At 40.1% G+C, this 14,412-nt stretch overlaps 43 non-coding genes across 43 annotated transcripts; all 43 read left to right on the top strand.

Annotated features, from left to right (window-relative positions):
* Positions 1-3: 3 nt before the first annotated feature.
* Positions 4-75, top strand: trnaa-cgc (transfer RNA alanine (anticodon CGC)). The gene has a single exon. It is a non-coding gene; the product is annotated as a tRNA-Ala (tRNA).
* Positions 76-220: 145 nt separating this feature from the next.
* Positions 221-292, top strand: trnaa-ugc (transfer RNA alanine (anticodon UGC)). The gene has a single exon. It is a non-coding gene; the product is annotated as a tRNA-Ala (tRNA).
* A 360-nt stretch (positions 293-652) lies between these two features.
* Positions 653-724, top strand: trnaa-ugc (transfer RNA alanine (anticodon UGC)). The gene has a single exon. It is a non-coding gene; the product is annotated as a tRNA-Ala (tRNA).
* A 254-nt stretch (positions 725-978) lies between these two features.
* Positions 979-1,050, top strand: trnaa-cgc (transfer RNA alanine (anticodon CGC)). The gene has a single exon. It is a non-coding gene; the product is annotated as a tRNA-Ala (tRNA).
* Positions 1,051-1,195: 145 nt separating this feature from the next.
* Positions 1,196-1,267, top strand: trnaa-ugc (transfer RNA alanine (anticodon UGC)). The gene has a single exon. It is a non-coding gene; the product is annotated as a tRNA-Ala (tRNA).
* Positions 1,268-1,689: 422 nt separating this feature from the next.
* trnaa-ugc (transfer RNA alanine (anticodon UGC)) lies at positions 1,690-1,761 on the top strand. Its single transcript has one exon. It is a non-coding gene; the product is annotated as a tRNA-Ala (tRNA).
* A 254-nt stretch (positions 1,762-2,015) lies between these two features.
* On the top strand, positions 2,016-2,087 carry trnaa-cgc (transfer RNA alanine (anticodon CGC)). Its single transcript has one exon. It is a non-coding gene; the product is annotated as a tRNA-Ala (tRNA).
* Positions 2,088-2,232: 145 nt separating this feature from the next.
* On the top strand, positions 2,233-2,304 carry trnaa-ugc (transfer RNA alanine (anticodon UGC)). The gene has a single exon. It is a non-coding gene; the product is annotated as a tRNA-Ala (tRNA).
* A 214-nt stretch (positions 2,305-2,518) lies between these two features.
* trnaa-cgc (transfer RNA alanine (anticodon CGC)) lies at positions 2,519-2,589 on the top strand. The gene has a single exon. It is a non-coding gene; the product is annotated as a tRNA-Ala (tRNA).
* Positions 2,590-2,734: 145 nt separating this feature from the next.
* On the top strand, positions 2,735-2,806 carry trnaa-ugc (transfer RNA alanine (anticodon UGC)). Its single transcript has one exon. It is a non-coding gene; the product is annotated as a tRNA-Ala (tRNA).
* A 422-nt stretch (positions 2,807-3,228) lies between these two features.
* trnaa-ugc (transfer RNA alanine (anticodon UGC)) lies at positions 3,229-3,300 on the top strand. The gene has a single exon. It is a non-coding gene; the product is annotated as a tRNA-Ala (tRNA).
* A 254-nt stretch (positions 3,301-3,554) lies between these two features.
* trnaa-cgc (transfer RNA alanine (anticodon CGC)) lies at positions 3,555-3,626 on the top strand. The gene has a single exon. It is a non-coding gene; the product is annotated as a tRNA-Ala (tRNA).
* A 145-nt stretch (positions 3,627-3,771) lies between these two features.
* trnaa-ugc (transfer RNA alanine (anticodon UGC)) lies at positions 3,772-3,843 on the top strand. The gene has a single exon. It is a non-coding gene; the product is annotated as a tRNA-Ala (tRNA).
* A 256-nt stretch (positions 3,844-4,099) lies between these two features.
* On the top strand, positions 4,100-4,171 carry trnaa-ugc (transfer RNA alanine (anticodon UGC)). Its single transcript has one exon. It is a non-coding gene; the product is annotated as a tRNA-Ala (tRNA).
* Positions 4,172-4,425: 254 nt separating this feature from the next.
* Positions 4,426-4,497, top strand: trnaa-cgc (transfer RNA alanine (anticodon CGC)). The gene has a single exon. It is a non-coding gene; the product is annotated as a tRNA-Ala (tRNA).
* Positions 4,498-4,642: 145 nt separating this feature from the next.
* trnaa-ugc (transfer RNA alanine (anticodon UGC)) lies at positions 4,643-4,714 on the top strand. Its single transcript has one exon. It is a non-coding gene; the product is annotated as a tRNA-Ala (tRNA).
* A 422-nt stretch (positions 4,715-5,136) lies between these two features.
* Positions 5,137-5,208, top strand: trnaa-ugc (transfer RNA alanine (anticodon UGC)). Its single transcript has one exon. It is a non-coding gene; the product is annotated as a tRNA-Ala (tRNA).
* A 254-nt stretch (positions 5,209-5,462) lies between these two features.
* On the top strand, positions 5,463-5,534 carry trnaa-cgc (transfer RNA alanine (anticodon CGC)). Its single transcript has one exon. It is a non-coding gene; the product is annotated as a tRNA-Ala (tRNA).
* Positions 5,535-6,111: 577 nt separating this feature from the next.
* On the top strand, positions 6,112-6,183 carry trnaa-cgc (transfer RNA alanine (anticodon CGC)). Its single transcript has one exon. It is a non-coding gene; the product is annotated as a tRNA-Ala (tRNA).
* A 145-nt stretch (positions 6,184-6,328) lies between these two features.
* Positions 6,329-6,400, top strand: trnaa-ugc (transfer RNA alanine (anticodon UGC)). The gene has a single exon. It is a non-coding gene; the product is annotated as a tRNA-Ala (tRNA).
* A 422-nt stretch (positions 6,401-6,822) lies between these two features.
* On the top strand, positions 6,823-6,894 carry trnaa-ugc (transfer RNA alanine (anticodon UGC)). Its single transcript has one exon. It is a non-coding gene; the product is annotated as a tRNA-Ala (tRNA).
* A 256-nt stretch (positions 6,895-7,150) lies between these two features.
* trnaa-cgc (transfer RNA alanine (anticodon CGC)) lies at positions 7,151-7,222 on the top strand. Its single transcript has one exon. It is a non-coding gene; the product is annotated as a tRNA-Ala (tRNA).
* A 145-nt stretch (positions 7,223-7,367) lies between these two features.
* trnaa-ugc (transfer RNA alanine (anticodon UGC)) lies at positions 7,368-7,439 on the top strand. Its single transcript has one exon. It is a non-coding gene; the product is annotated as a tRNA-Ala (tRNA).
* A 360-nt stretch (positions 7,440-7,799) lies between these two features.
* Positions 7,800-7,871, top strand: trnaa-ugc (transfer RNA alanine (anticodon UGC)). Its single transcript has one exon. It is a non-coding gene; the product is annotated as a tRNA-Ala (tRNA).
* A 254-nt stretch (positions 7,872-8,125) lies between these two features.
* trnaa-cgc (transfer RNA alanine (anticodon CGC)) lies at positions 8,126-8,197 on the top strand. The gene has a single exon. It is a non-coding gene; the product is annotated as a tRNA-Ala (tRNA).
* Positions 8,198-8,342: 145 nt separating this feature from the next.
* trnaa-ugc (transfer RNA alanine (anticodon UGC)) lies at positions 8,343-8,414 on the top strand. Its single transcript has one exon. It is a non-coding gene; the product is annotated as a tRNA-Ala (tRNA).
* Positions 8,415-8,836: 422 nt separating this feature from the next.
* On the top strand, positions 8,837-8,908 carry trnaa-ugc (transfer RNA alanine (anticodon UGC)). The gene has a single exon. It is a non-coding gene; the product is annotated as a tRNA-Ala (tRNA).
* A 254-nt stretch (positions 8,909-9,162) lies between these two features.
* Positions 9,163-9,234, top strand: trnaa-cgc (transfer RNA alanine (anticodon CGC)). The gene has a single exon. It is a non-coding gene; the product is annotated as a tRNA-Ala (tRNA).
* Positions 9,235-9,379: 145 nt separating this feature from the next.
* trnaa-ugc (transfer RNA alanine (anticodon UGC)) lies at positions 9,380-9,451 on the top strand. The gene has a single exon. It is a non-coding gene; the product is annotated as a tRNA-Ala (tRNA).
* Positions 9,452-9,908: 457 nt separating this feature from the next.
* On the top strand, positions 9,909-9,980 carry trnaa-cgc (transfer RNA alanine (anticodon CGC)). The gene has a single exon. It is a non-coding gene; the product is annotated as a tRNA-Ala (tRNA).
* A 145-nt stretch (positions 9,981-10,125) lies between these two features.
* Positions 10,126-10,197, top strand: trnaa-ugc (transfer RNA alanine (anticodon UGC)). The gene has a single exon. It is a non-coding gene; the product is annotated as a tRNA-Ala (tRNA).
* Positions 10,198-10,453: 256 nt separating this feature from the next.
* Positions 10,454-10,525, top strand: trnaa-cgc (transfer RNA alanine (anticodon CGC)). Its single transcript has one exon. It is a non-coding gene; the product is annotated as a tRNA-Ala (tRNA).
* A 145-nt stretch (positions 10,526-10,670) lies between these two features.
* On the top strand, positions 10,671-10,742 carry trnaa-ugc (transfer RNA alanine (anticodon UGC)). Its single transcript has one exon. It is a non-coding gene; the product is annotated as a tRNA-Ala (tRNA).
* Positions 10,743-11,098: 356 nt separating this feature from the next.
* Positions 11,099-11,170, top strand: trnaa-ugc (transfer RNA alanine (anticodon UGC)). Its single transcript has one exon. It is a non-coding gene; the product is annotated as a tRNA-Ala (tRNA).
* Positions 11,171-11,424: 254 nt separating this feature from the next.
* On the top strand, positions 11,425-11,496 carry trnaa-cgc (transfer RNA alanine (anticodon CGC)). Its single transcript has one exon. It is a non-coding gene; the product is annotated as a tRNA-Ala (tRNA).
* A 145-nt stretch (positions 11,497-11,641) lies between these two features.
* trnaa-ugc (transfer RNA alanine (anticodon UGC)) lies at positions 11,642-11,713 on the top strand. Its single transcript has one exon. It is a non-coding gene; the product is annotated as a tRNA-Ala (tRNA).
* Positions 11,714-12,135: 422 nt separating this feature from the next.
* Positions 12,136-12,207, top strand: trnaa-ugc (transfer RNA alanine (anticodon UGC)). Its single transcript has one exon. It is a non-coding gene; the product is annotated as a tRNA-Ala (tRNA).
* Positions 12,208-12,461: 254 nt separating this feature from the next.
* Positions 12,462-12,533, top strand: trnaa-cgc (transfer RNA alanine (anticodon CGC)). Its single transcript has one exon. It is a non-coding gene; the product is annotated as a tRNA-Ala (tRNA).
* Positions 12,534-12,678: 145 nt separating this feature from the next.
* On the top strand, positions 12,679-12,750 carry trnaa-ugc (transfer RNA alanine (anticodon UGC)). Its single transcript has one exon. It is a non-coding gene; the product is annotated as a tRNA-Ala (tRNA).
* Positions 12,751-13,112: 362 nt separating this feature from the next.
* trnaa-ugc (transfer RNA alanine (anticodon UGC)) lies at positions 13,113-13,184 on the top strand. Its single transcript has one exon. It is a non-coding gene; the product is annotated as a tRNA-Ala (tRNA).
* Positions 13,185-13,438: 254 nt separating this feature from the next.
* On the top strand, positions 13,439-13,510 carry trnaa-cgc (transfer RNA alanine (anticodon CGC)). The gene has a single exon. It is a non-coding gene; the product is annotated as a tRNA-Ala (tRNA).
* Positions 13,511-13,655: 145 nt separating this feature from the next.
* On the top strand, positions 13,656-13,727 carry trnaa-ugc (transfer RNA alanine (anticodon UGC)). Its single transcript has one exon. It is a non-coding gene; the product is annotated as a tRNA-Ala (tRNA).
* A 422-nt stretch (positions 13,728-14,149) lies between these two features.
* trnaa-ugc (transfer RNA alanine (anticodon UGC)) lies at positions 14,150-14,221 on the top strand. Its single transcript has one exon. It is a non-coding gene; the product is annotated as a tRNA-Ala (tRNA).
* Positions 14,222-14,412: the final 191 nt, after the last annotated feature.

Below are 14,412 nucleotides of genomic sequence, written 5' to 3'. Positions count from 1 at the left end.
AGAGGGGATGTAGCTCAGTGGTAGAGCGCATGCTTCGCATGTATGAGTTCCTGGGTTCAATCCCCAGCATCTCCAAGCAATTTGGAGCTTACCAATACTTGTTTTGTGTCTTGAACCTCAAAGTCACATTTCTATGCATTCCAGCTTTGACCTTAATAAATGGTAAATTTTGATTTAAAGGCACATCTAGGTAAGTAACAGAACAAGCTTATCTTCAAGAGGGGATGTAGCTCAGTGGTAGAGCGCATGCTTTGCATGTATGAGGTCCTGGGTTCAATCCCCAGCATCTCCAAGCAATGTTGATCTTTCCATCACTTGCCTTGCTTGTTTCTTAAACCTCAGTGGTAGAGCACATGCTTAGCATGTATTAGGTCCTGGGTTTAATCCCAATTATCTCCAAGCAATGTTGATCTTTCCAACACTTGCTTTGCTTGTTTCTTTAACTCAGTGGTACAGCAAATCCTTCGCATATTAGGTCGTGGGTTCAATCCTCAGCATCTCCAAGCAATGTTGATCTTTCCAACACTTGCTTTGTTTGTGTCTTGAACCTCAAAATCACATTTCTATGCATTCCAGCTTTGACCTTAATAAACGGTACATTTTAATTTAAAGGCACATCTAGGTAAGTAACAGAACAAACTTATCTTTAAGAGGGGATGTAGCTCAGTGGTAGAGCGCATGCTTTGCATGTATGAGGTCCTGGGTTCAATCCCCAGCATCTCCAAGCAATGTTGATCTTTCAAGCACTTGCTTTACTTGTTTTGAAACTCAGTGGTAGAGCAAATCCTTCGCATGTATTAGGTCGTTGGTTCAATCCTCAGCATCTCCAAGCAATGTGTAATTGTCAAGTACTTTCTTTACTTTTGACTTGAACCTCAAAATTACTTTTGTATGCATTCCAGTTTTGACTTTTATAAACGAAAAAATTGTATATAAAGGCACATCTAGGTAAATAACAGAACACACTGGTCACAAAGAGGGGATGTAGCTCAGTGGTAGAGCGCATGCTTCGCATGTATGAGGTCCTGGGTTCAATCCCCAGCATCTCCAAGCAGTTTGGAGCTTACCAATACTTGTTTTGTGTCTTGAACCTCAAAATCACATTTCTACGCATTCCAGCTTTGACCTTAATAACCTTTAAATTTTGATTTAAAGGCACATCTAGGTAAATAACAGAACAATCTGATCTTCAAGAGGGGATGTAGCTCAGTGGTAGAGCGCATGCTTTGCATGTATGAGGTCCTGGGTTCAATCCCCAGCATCTCCAAGCAATGTTGATCTTTCCATCACTTGCCTTGCTTGTTTCTTAAACCTCAGTGGTAGAGCACATGCTTAGCATGTATTAGGTCCTGGGTTTAATCCCAATTATCTCCAAGCAATGTTGATCTTTCCAACACTTGCTTTGCTTGTTTCTTTAACTCAGTGGTAGAGCAAATCCTTCGCATGTATTAGGTCGTGGGTTCAATCCTCAGCATCTCCAAGCAATGTTGATCTTTCCAACACTTGCTTTGCTTGTTTCTTAAACCTCAATGCTAGAGCTTATGCTTCGGAACTTTCCAATACTTGCTTTGTTTGTGTCTTGAACCTCAAAATCACATTTCTATGCATTCCAGCTTTGACCTTAATAAACGGTAAATTTTAAATTAAAGGCACATCTAGGTAAGTAAAAGAACAAGCTTAATGACAAGAGGGGATGTAGCTCAGTGGTAGAGCGCATGCTTTGCATGTATGAGGTCCTGGGTTCAATCCCCAGCATCTCCAAGCAATGTTGATCTTTCCAACACTTGCTTCACTTGTTTTTAAACTCAGTGGTAGACCAAATCCTTCGCATGTATTAGGTTGTTGGTTCAATCCTCAGCATCTCCAAGCAATGTGTAATTGTCAAGTACTTTCTTTACTTTTGACTTGAACCTCAAAATTACTTTTGTATGCATTCCAGTTTTGACTTTTATAAACGAAAAAATTTGATATAAAGGCACATCTAGGTAAATAACAGAACACACTGGTCACAAAGAGGGGATGTAGCTCAGTGGTAGAGTGCATGCTTCGCATGTATGAGGTCCTGGGTTCAATCCCCAGCGTCTCCAAGCAATTTGGAGCTTACCAATACTTGTTTTGTGTCTTGAACCTCAAAGTCACATTTCTATGCATTCCAGCTTTGACCTTAATAAATGGTAAATTTTGATTTAAAGGCACATCTAGGTAAGTAACAGAACAAGCTTATCTTCAAGAGGGGATGTAGCTCAGTGGTAGAGCGCATGCTTTGCATGTATGAGGTCCTGGGTTCAATCCCCAGCATCTCCAAGCAATGTTGATCTTTCCATCACTTGCCTTGCTTGTTTCTTAAACCTCAGTAGTAGAGCACATGCTTAGCATGTATTAGGTCCTGGGTTTAATTCCAATTATCTCCAAGCAATGTTGATCTTTCCAACACTTGCTTTGCTTGTTTCTTTAACTCAGTGGTACAGCAAATCCTTTGCATGTAGTAGGTCGTGGGTTCAATCCTCAGCATCTCCAAGCAATGTAGCTCAGTGGTAGAGCGCATGCTTCGCATGTATGAGGTCCTGGGTTCAATCCCCAGCATCTCCAAGCAGTTTGGAGCTTACCAATACTTGTTTTGTGTCTTGAACCTCAAAATCACATTTCTACGCATTCCAGCTTTGACCTTAATAACCTTTAAATTTTGATTTAAAGGCACATCTAGGTAAATAACAGAACAATCTGATCTTCAAGAGGGGATGTAGCTCAGTGGTAGAGCGCATGCTTTGCATGTATGAGGTCCTGGGTTCAATCCCCAGCATCTCCAAGCAATGTTGATCTTTCCATCACTTGCCTTGCTTGTTTCTTAAACCTCAGTGGTAGAGCACATGCTTAGCATGTATTAGGTCCTGGGTTTAATCCCAATTATCTCCAAGCAATGTTGATCTTTCCAACACTTGCTTTGCTTGTTTCTTTAACTCAGTGGTAGAGCAAATCCTTCGCATGTATTAGGTCGTGGGTTCAATCCTCAGCATCTCCAAGCAATGTTGATCTTTCCAACACTTGCTTTGCTTGTTTCTTAAACCTCAATGCTAGAGCTTATGCTTCGGAACTTTCCAATACTTGCTTTGTTTGTGTCTTGAACCTCAAAATCACATTTCTATGCATTCCAGCTTTGACCTTAATAAACGGTAAATTTTAAATTAAAGGCACATCTAGGTAAGTAAAAGAACAAGCTTAATGACAAGAGGGGATGTAGCTCAGTGGTAGAGCGCATGCTTTGCATGTATGAGGTCCTGGGTTCAATCCCCAGCATCTCCAAGCAATGTTGATCTTTCCAACACTTGCTTCACTTGTTTTTAAACTCAGTGGTAGACCAAATCCTTCGCATGTATTAGGTCGTTGGTTCAATCCTCAGCATCTCCAAGCAATGTGTAATTGTCAAGTACTTTCTTTACTTTTGACTTGAACCTCAAAATTACTTTTGTATGCATTCCAGTTTTGACTTTTATAAACGAAAAAATTTGATATAAAGGCACATCTAGGTAAATAACAGAACACACTGGTCACAAAGAGGGGATGTAGCTCAGTGGTAGAGCGCATGCTTCGCATGTATGAGTTCCTGGGTTCAATCCCCAGCATCTCCAAGCAATTTGGAGCTTACCAATACTTGTTTTGTGTCTTGAACCTCAAAGTCACATTTCTATGCATTCCAGCTTTGACCTTAATAAATGGTAAATTTTGATTTAAAGGCACATCTAGGTAAGTAACAGAACAAGCTTATCTTCAAGAGGGGATGTAGCTCAGTGGTAGAGCGCATGCTTTGCATGTATGAGGTCCTGGGTTCAATCCCCAGCATCTCCAAGCAATGTTGATCTTTCCATCACTTGCCTTGCTTGTTTCTTAAACCTCAGTGGTAGAGCACATGCTTAGCATGTATTAGGTCCTGGGTTTAATCCCAATTATCTCCAAGCAATGTTGATCTTTCCAACACTTGCTTTGCTTGTTTCTTTAACCTCAAAATCACATTTCTATGCATTCCAGCTTTGACCTTAATAAACGGTACATTTTAATTTAAAGGCACATCTAGGTAAGTAACAGAACAAACTTATCTTTAAGAGGGGATGTAGCTCAGTGGTAGAGCGCATGCTTTGCATGTATGAGGTCCTGGGTTCAATCCCCAGCATCTCCAAGCAATGTTGATCTTTCAAGCACTTGCTTTACTTGTTTTGAAACTCAGTGGTAGAGCAAATCCTTCGCATGTATTAGGTCGTTGGTTCAATCCTCAGCATCTCCAAGCAATGTGTAATTGTCAAGTACTTTCTTTATTTTTGACTTGAACCTCAAAATTACTTTTGTATGCATTCCAGTTTTGACTTTTATAAACGAAAAAATTGTATATAAAGGCACATCTAGGTAAATAACAGAACACACTGGTCACAAAGAGGGGATGTAGCTCAGTGGTAGAGCGCATGCTTCGCATGTATGAGGTCCTGGGTTCAATCCCCAGCATCTCCAAGCAGTTTGGAGCTTACCAATACTTGTTTTGTGTCTTGAACCTCAAAATCACATTTCTACGCATTCCAGCTTTGACCTTAATAACCTTTAAATTTTGATTTAAAGGCACATCTAGGTAAATAACAGAACAATCTGATCTTCAAGAGGGGATGTAGCTCAGTGGTAGAGCGCATGCTTTGCATGTATGAGGTCCTGGGTTCAATCCCCAGCATCTCCAAGCAATGTTGATCTTTCCATCACTTGCCTTGCTTGTTTCTTAAACCTCAGTGGTAGAGCACATGCTTAGCATGTATTAGGTCCTGGGTTTAATCCCAATTATCTCCAAGCAATGTTGATCTTTCCAACACTTGCTTTGCTTGTTTCTTTAACTCAGTGGTAGAGCAAATCCTTCGCATGTATTAGGTCGTGGGTTCAATCCTCAGCATCTCCAAGCAATGTTGATCTTTCCAACACTTGCTTTGCTTGTTTCTTAAACCTCAATGCTAGAGCTTATGCTTCGGAACTTTCCAATACTTGCTTTGTTTGTGTCTTGAACCTCAAAATCACATTTCTATGCATTCCAGCTTTGACCTTAATAAACGGTAAATTTTAAATTAAAGGCACATCTAGGTAAGTAAAAGAACAAGCTTATTGACAAGAGGGGATGTAGCTCAGTGGTAGAGCGCATGCTTTGCATGTATGAGGTCCTGGGTTCAATCCCCAGCATCTCCAAGCAATGTTGATCTTTCCAACACTTGCTTCACTTGTTTTTAAACTCAGTGGTAGACCAAATCCTTCGCATGTATTAGGTCGTTGGTTAAATCCTCAGCATCTCCAAGCAATGTGTAATTGTCAAGTACTTTCTTTACTTTTGACTTGAACCTCAAAATTACTTTTGTATGCATTCCAGTTTTGACTTTTATAAACGAAAAAATTTGATATAAAGGCACATCTAGGTAAATAACAGAACACACTGGTCACAAAGAGGGGATGTAGCTCAGTGGTAGAGCGCATGCTTCGCATGTATGAGGTCCTGGGTTCAATCCCCAGCATCTCCAAGCAATTTGGAGCTTACCAATACTTGTTTTGTGTCTTGAACCTCAAAGTCACATTTCTATGCATTCCAGCTTTGACCTTAATAAATGGTAAATTTTGATTTAAAGGCACATCTAGGTAAGTAACAGAACAAGCTTATCTTCAAGAGGGGATGTAGCTCAGTGGTAGAGCACATGCTTAGCATGTATTAGGTCCTGGGTTTAATCCCAATTATCTCCAAGCAATGTTGATCTATCCAACACTTGCTTTGCTTGTTTCTTTAACTCAGTGGTACAGCAAATCCTTCGCATGTATTAGGTCGTGGGTTCAATCCTCAGCATCTCCAAGCAATGTTGATCTTTCAAGCACTTGCTTTACTTGTTTTGAAACTCAGTGGTAGAGCAAATCCTTCGCATGTATTAGGTCGTTGGTTCAATCCTCAGCATCTCCAAGCAATGTGTAATTGTCAAGTACTTTCTTTACTTTTGACTTGAACCTCAAAATTACTTTTGTATGCATTCCAGTTTTGACTTTTATAAACGAAAAAATTGTATATAAAGGCACATCTAGGTAAATAACAGAACACACTGGTCACAAAGGGGGGATGTAGCTCAGTGGTAGAGCGCATGCTTCGCATGTATGAGGTCCTGGGTTCAATCCCCAGCATCTCCAAGCAGTTTGGAGCTTACCAATACTTGTTTTGTGTCTTGAACCTCAAAATCACATTTCTACGCATTCCAGCTTTGACCTTAATAACCTTTAAATTTTGATTTAAAGGCACATCTAGGTAAATAACAGAACAATCTGATCTTCAAGAGGGGATGTAGCTCAGTGGTAGAGCGCATGCTTTGCATGTATGAGGTCCTGGGTTCAATCCCCAGCATCTCCAAGCAATGTTGATCTTTCCATCACTTGCCTTGCTTGTTTCTTAAACCTCAGTGGTAGAGCACATGCTTAGCATGTATTAGGTCCTGGGTTTAATCCCAATTATCTCCAAGCAATGTTGATCTTTCCAACACTTGCTTTGCTTGTTTCTTTAACTCAGTGGTAGAGCAAATCCTTCGCATGTATTAGGTCGTGGGTTCAATCCTCAGCATCTCCAAGCAATGTTGATCTTTCCAACACTTGCTTTGCTTGTTTCTTAAACCTCAATGCTAGAGCTTATGCTTCGGAACTTTCCAATACTTGCTTTGTTTGTGTCTTGAACCTCAAAATCACATTTCTATGCATTCCAGCTTTGACCTTAATAAACGGTAAATTTTAAATTAAAGGCACATCTAGGTAAGTAAAAGAACAAGCTTAATGACAAGAGGGGATGTAGCTCAGTGGTAGAGCGCATGCTTTGCATGTATGAGGTCCTGGGTTCAATCCCCAGCATCTCCAAGCAATGTTGATCTTTCCAACACTTGCTTCACTTGTTTTTAAACTCAGTGGTAGACCAAATCCTTCGCATGTATTAGGTCGTTGGTTCAATCCTCAGCATCTCCAAGCAATGTGTAATTGTCAAGTACTTTCTTTACTTTTGACTTGAACCCTTAAAAATTACTTTTGTATGCATTCCAGTTTTGACTTTTATAAACGAAAAAATTTGATATAAAGGCACATCTAGGTAAATAACAGAACACACTGGTCACAAAGAGGGGATGTAGCTCAGTGGTAGAGCGCATGCTTCGCATGTATGAGGTCCTGGGTTCAATCCCCAGCATCTCCAAGCAATTTGGAGCTTACCAATACTTGTTTTGTGTCTTGAACCTCAAAGTCACATTTCTATGCATTCCAGCTTTGACCTTAATAAATGGTAAATTTTGATTTAAAGGCACATCTAGGTAAGTAACAGAACAAGCTTATCTTCAAGAGGGGATGTAGCTCAGTGGTAGAGCGCATGCTTTGCATGTATGAGGTCCTGGGTTCAATCCCCAGCATCTCCAAGCAATGTTGATCTTTCCATCACTTGCCTTGCTTGTTTCTTAAACCTCAGTGGTAGAGCACATGCTTAGCATGTATTAGGTCCTGGGTTTAATCCCAATTATCTCCAAGCAATGTTGATCTTTCCAACACTTGCTTTGCTTGTTTCTTTAACTCAGTGGTACAGCAAATCCTTCGCATATTAGGTCGTGGGTTCAATCCTCAGCATCTCCAAGCAATGTTGATCTTTCCAACACTTGCTTTGTTTGTGTCTTGAACCTCAAAATCACATTTCTATGCATTCCAGCTTTGACCTTAATAAACGGTACATTTTAATTTAAAGGCACATCTAGGTAAGTAACAGAACAAACTTATCTTTAAGAGGGGATGTAGCTCAGTGGTAGAGCGCATGCTTTGCATGTATGAGGTCCTGGGTTCAATCCCCAGCATCTCCAAGCAATGTTGATCTTTCAAGCACTTGCTTTACTTGTTTTGAAACTCAGTGGTAGAGCAAATCCTTCGCATGTATTAGGTCGTTGGTTCAATCCTCAGCATCTCCAAGCAATGTGTAATTGTCAAGTACTTTCTTTACTTTTGACTTGAACCTCAAAATTACTTTTGTATGCATTCCAGTTTTGACTTTTATAAACGAAAAAATTGTATATAAAGGCACATCTAGGTAAATAACAGAACACACTGGTCACAAAGAGGGGATGTAGCTCAGTGGTAGAGCGCATGCTTCGCATGTATGAGGTCCTGGGTTCAATCCCCAGCATCTCCAAGCAGTTTGGAGCTTACCAATACTTGTTTTGTGTCTTGAACCTCAAAATCACATTTCTACGCATTCCAGCTTTGACCTTAATAACCTTTAAATTTTGATTTAAAGGCACATCTAGGTAAATAACAGAACAATCTGATCTTCAAGAGGGGATGTAGCTCAGTGGTAGAGCGCATGCTTTGCATGTATGAGGTCCTGGGTTCAATCCCCAGCATCTCCAAGCAATGTTGATCTTTCCATCACTTGCCTTGCTTGTTTCTTAAACCTCAGTGGTAGAGCACATGCTTAGCATGTATTAGGTCCTGGGTTTAATCCCAATTATCTCCAAGCAATGTTGATCTTTCCAACACTTGCTTTGCTTGTTTCTTTAACTCAGTGGTAGAGCAAATCCTTCGCATGTATTAGGTCGTGGGTTCAATCCTCAGCATCTCCAAGCAATGTTGATCTTTCCAACACTTGCTTTGCTTGTTTCTTAAACCTCAATGCTAGAGCTTATGCTTCGGAACTTTCCAATACTTGCTTTGTTTGTGTCTTGAACCTCAAAATCACATTTCTATGCATTCCAGCTTTGACCTTAATAAACGGTAAATTTTAAATTAAAGGCACATCTAGGTAAGTAAAAGAACAAGCTTATTGACAAGAGGGGATGTAGCTCAGTGGTAGAGCGCATGCTTTGCATGTATGAGGTCCTGGGTTCAATCCCCAGCATCTCCAAGCAATGTTGATCTTTCCAACACTTGCTTCACTTGTTTTTAAACTCAGTGGTAGACCAAATCCTTCGCATGTATTAGGTCGTTGGTTAAATCCTCAGCATCTCCAAGCAATGTGTAATTGTCAAGTACTTTCTTTACTTTTGACTTGAACCTCAAAATTACTTTTGTATGCATTCCAGTTTTGACTTTTATAAACGAAAAAATTTGATATAAAGGCACATCTAGGTAAATAACAGAACACACTGGTCACAAAGAGGGGATGTAGCTCAGTGGTAGAGCGCATGCTTCGCATGTATGAGGTCCTGGGTTCAATCCCCAGCATCTCCAAGCAATTTGGAGCTTACCAATACTTGTTTTGTGTCTTGAACCTCAAAGTCACATTTCTATGCATTCCAGCTTTGACCTTAATAAATGGTAAATTTTGATTTAAAGGCACATCTAGGTAAGTAACAGAACAAGCTTATCTTCAAGAGGGGATGTAGCTCAGTGGTAGAGCGCATGCTTTGCATGTATGAGGTCCTGGGTTCAATCCCCAGCATCTCCAAGCAATGTTGATCTTGCCTTGCTTGTTTCTTAAACCTCAGTGGTAGAGCACATGCTTAGCATGTATTAGGTCCTGGGTTTAATCCCAATTATCTCCAAGCAATGTTGATCTATCCAACACTTGCTTTGCTTGTTTCTTTAACTCAGTGGTACAGCAAATCCTTCGCATGTATTAGGTCGTGGGTTCAATCCTCAGCATCTCCAAGCAATGTTGATCTTTCAAGCACTTGCTTTACTTGTTTTGAAACTCAGTGGTAGAGCAAATCCTTCGCATGTATTAGGTCGTTGGTTCAATCCTCAGCATCTCCAAGCAATGTGTAATTGTCAAGTACTTTCTTTACTTTTGACTTGAACCTCAAAATTACTTTTGTATGCATTCCAGTTTTGACTTTTATAAACGAAAAAATTGTATATAAAGGCACATCTAGGTAAATAACAGAACACACTGGTCACAAAGGGGGGATGTAGCTCAGTGGTAGAGCGCATGCTTCGCATGTATGAGGTCCTGGGTTCAATCCCCAGCATCTCCAAGCAGTTTGGAGCTTACCAATACTTGTTTTGTGTCTTGAACCTCAAAATCACATTTCTATGCATTCCAGCTTTGACCTTAATAAACGGTAAATTTTAAATTAAAGGCACATCTAGGTAAGTAAAAGAACAAGCTTAATGACAAGAGGGGATGTAGCTCAGTGGTAGAGCGCATGCTTTGCATGTATGAGGTCCTGGGTTCAATCCCCAGCATCTCCAAGCAATGTTGATCTTTCCAACACTTGCTTCACTTGTTTTTAAACTCAGTGGTAGACCAAATCCTTCGCATGTATTAGGTCGTTGGTTCAATCCTCAGCATCTCCAAGCAATGTGTAATTGTCAAGTACTTTCTTTACTTTTGACTTGAACCCTTAAAAATTACTTTTGTATGCATTCCAGTTTTGACTTTTATAAACGAAAAAATTTGATATAAAGGCACATCTAGGTAAATAACAGAACACACTGGTCACAAAGAGGGGATGTAGCTCAGTGGTAGAGCGCATGCTTCGCATGTATGAGGTCCTGGGTTCAATCCCCAGCATCTCCAAGCAATTTGGAGCTTACCAATACTTGTTTTGTGTCTTGAACCTCAAAGTCACATTTCTATGCATTCCAGCTTTGACCTTAATAAATGGTAAATTTTGATTTAAAGGCACATCTAGGTAAGTAACAGAACAAGCTTATCTTCAAGAGGGGATGTAGCTCAGTGGTAGAGCGCATGCTTTGCATGTATGAGGTCCTGGGTTCAATCCCCAGCATCTCCAAGCAATGTTGATCTTTCCATCACTTGCCTTGCTTGTTTCTTAAACCTCAGTGGTAGAGCACATGCTTAGCATGTATTAGGTCCTGGGTTTAATCCCAATTATCTCCAAGCAATGTTGATCTTTCCAACACTTGCTTTGCTTGTTTCTTTAACTCAGTGGTACAGCAAATCCTTCGCATATTAGGTCGTGGGTTCAATCCTCAGCATCTCCAAGCAATGTTGATCTTTCCAACACTTGCTTTGTGTCTTGAACCTCAAAATCACATTTCTATGCATTCCAGCTTTGACCTTAATAAACGGTACATTTTAATTTAAAGGCACATCTAGGTAAGTAACAGAACAAACTTATCTTTAAGAGGGGATGTAGCTCAGTGGTAGAGCGCATGCTTTGCATGTATGAGGTCCTGGGTTCAATCCCCAGCATCTCCAAGCAATGTTGATCTTTCAAGCACTTGCTTTACTTGTTTTGAAACTCAGTGGTAGAGCAAATCCTTCGCATGTATTAGGTCGTTGGTTCAATCCTCAGCATCTCCAAGCAATGTGTAATTGTCAAGTACTTTCTTTACTTTTGACTTGAACCTCAAAATTACTTTTGTATGCATTCCAGTTTTGACTTTTATAAACGAAAAAATTGTATATAAAGGCACATCTAGGTAAATAACAGAACACACTGGTCACAAAGAGGGGATGTAGCTCAGTGGTAGAGCGCATGCTTCGCATGTATGAGGTCCTGGGTTCAATCCCCAGCATCTCCAAGCAGTTTGGAGCTTACCAATACTTGTTTTGTGTCTTGAACCTCAAAATCACATTTCTACGCATTCCAGCTTTGACCTTAATAACCTTTAAATTTTGATTTAAAGGCACATCTAGGTAAATAACAGAACAATCTGATCTTCAAGAGGGGATGTAGCTCAGTGGTAGAGCGCATGCTTTGCATGTATGAGGTCCTGGGTTCAATCCCCAGCATCTCCAAGCAATGTTGATCTTTCCATCACTTGCCTTGCTTGTTTCTTAAACCTCAGTGGTAGAGCACATGCTTAGCATGTATTAGGTCCTGGGTTTAATCCCAATTATCTCCAAGCAATGTTGATCTTTCCAACACTTGCTTTGCTTGTTTCTTTAACTCAGTGGTAGAGCAAATCCTTCGCATGTATTAGGTCGTGGGTTCAATCCTCAGCATCTCCAAGCAATGTTGATCTTTCCAACACTTGCTTTGCTTGTTTCTTAAACCTCAATGCTAGAGCTTATGCTTCGGAACTTTCCAATACTTGCTTTGTTTGTGTCTTGAACCTCAAAATCACATTTCTATGCATTCCAGCTTTGACCTTAATAAACGGTAAATTTTAAATTAAAGGCACATCTAGGTAAGTAAAAGAACAAGCTTATTGACAAGAGGGGATGTAGCTCAGTGGTAGAGCGCATGCTTTGCATGTATGAGGTCCTGGGTTCAATCCCCAGCATCTCCAAGCAATGTTGATCTTTCCAACACTTGCTTCACTTGTTTTTAAACTCAGTGGTAGACCAAATCCTTCGCATGTATTAGGTCGTTGGTTCAATCCTCAGCATCTCCAAGCAATGTGTAATTGTCAAGTACTTTCTTTACTTTTGACTTGAACCTCAAAATTACTTTTGTATGCATTCCAGTTTTGACTTTTATAAACGAAAAAATTTGATATAAAGGCACATCTAGGTAAATAACAGAACACACTGGTCACAAAGAGGGGATGTAGCTCAGTGGTAGAGCGCATGCTTCGCATGTATGAGGTCCTGGGTTCAATCCCCAGCGTCTCCAAGCAATTTGGAGCTTACCAATACTTGTTTTGTGTCTTGAACCTCAAAGTCACATTTCTATGCATTCCAGCTTTGACCTTAATAAATGGTAAATTTTGATTTAAAGGCACATCTAGGTAAGTAACAGAACAAGCTTATCTTCAAGAGGGGATGTAGCTCAGTGGTAGAGCGCATGCTTTGCATGTATGAGGTCCTGGGTTCAATCCCCAGCATCTCCAAGCAATGTTGATCTTTCCATCACTTGCCTTGCTTGTTTCTTAAACCTCAGTAGTAGAGCACATGCTTAGCATGTATTAGGTCCTGGGTTTAATCCCAATTATCTCCAAGCAATGTTGATCTTTCCAACACTTGCTTTGCTTGTTTCTTTAACTCAGTGGTACAGCAAATCCTTCGCATGTATTAGGTCGTGGGTTCAATCCTCAGCATCTCCAAGCAATGTTGATCTTTCCAACACTTGCTTTGTTTGTGTCTTGAACCTCAAAATCACATTTCTATGCATTCCAGCTTTGACCTTAATAAACGGTACATTTTAATTTAAAGGCACATCTAGGTAAGTAACAGAACAAACTTATCTTTAAGAGGGGATGTAGCTCAGTGGTAGAGCGCATGCTTTGCATGTATGAGGTCCTGGGTTCAATCCCCAGCATCTCCAAGCAATGTTGATCTTTCAAGCACTTGCTTTACTTGTTTTGAAACTCAGTGGTAGAGCAAATCCTTCGCATGTATTAGGTCGTTGGTTCAATCCTCAGCATCTCCAAGCAATGTGTAATTGTCAAGTACTTTCTTTACTTTTGACTTGAACCTCAAAATTACTTTTGTATGCATTCCAGTTTTGACTTTTATAAACGAAAAAATTGTATATAAAGGCACATCTAGGTAAATAACAGAACACACTGGTCACAAAGAAGGGATGTAGCTCAGTGGTAGAGCGCATGCTTCGCATGTATGAGGTCCTGGGTTCAATCCCCAGCATCTCCAAGCAGTTTGGAGCTTACCAATACTTGTTTTGTGTCTTGAACCTCAAAATCACATTTCTACGCATTCCAGCTTTGACCTTAATAACCTTTAAATTTTGATTTAAAGGCACATCTAGGTAAATAACAGAACAATCTGATCTTCAAGAGGGGATGTAGCTCAGTGGTAGAGCGCATGCTTTGCATGTATGAGGTCCTGGGTTCAATCCCCAGCATCTCCAAGCAATGTTGATCTTTCCATCACTTGCCTTGCTTGTTTCTTAAACCTCAGTGGTAGAGCACATGCTTAGCATGTATTAGGTCCTGGGTTTAATCCCAATTATCTCCAAGCAATGTTGATCTTTCCAACACTTGCTTTGCTTGTTTCTTTAACTCAGTGGTAGAGCAAATCCTTCGCATGTATTAGGTCGTGGGTTCAATCCTCAGCATCTCCAAGCAATGTTGATCTTTCCAACACTTGCTTTGCTTGTTTCTTAAACCTCAATGCTAGAGCTTATGCTTCGGAACTTTCCAATACTTGCTTTGTTTGTGTCTTGAACCTCAAAATCACATTTCTATGCATTCCAGCTTTGACCTTAATAAACGGTACATTTTAATTTAAAGGCACATCTAGGTAAGTAACAGAACAAACTTATCTTTAAGAGGGGATGTAGCTCAGTGGTAGAGAGCATGCTTTGCATGTATGAGGTCCTGGGTTCAATCCCCAGCATCTCCAAGCAATGTTGATCTTTCAAGCACTTGCTTTACTTGTTTTGAAACTCAGTGGTAGAGCAAATCCTTCGCATGTATTAGGTCGTTGGTTCAATCCTCAGCATCTCCAAGCAATGTGTAATTGTCAAGTACTTTCTTTACTTTTGACTTGAACCTCAAAATTACTTTTGTATGCATTCCAGTTTTGACTTTTAT

The sequence above is a fragment of the Pimephales promelas genome, chromosome 8 (genome assembly GCF_988280905.1).
Source record: "Pimephales promelas chromosome 8, fPimPro1.hap1.1, whole genome shotgun sequence".
Taxonomy (NCBI): domain Eukaryota; kingdom Metazoa; phylum Chordata; class Actinopteri; order Cypriniformes; family Leuciscidae; genus Pimephales; species Pimephales promelas.
This window is presented reverse-complemented; position numbering and strand designations above follow the sequence as displayed.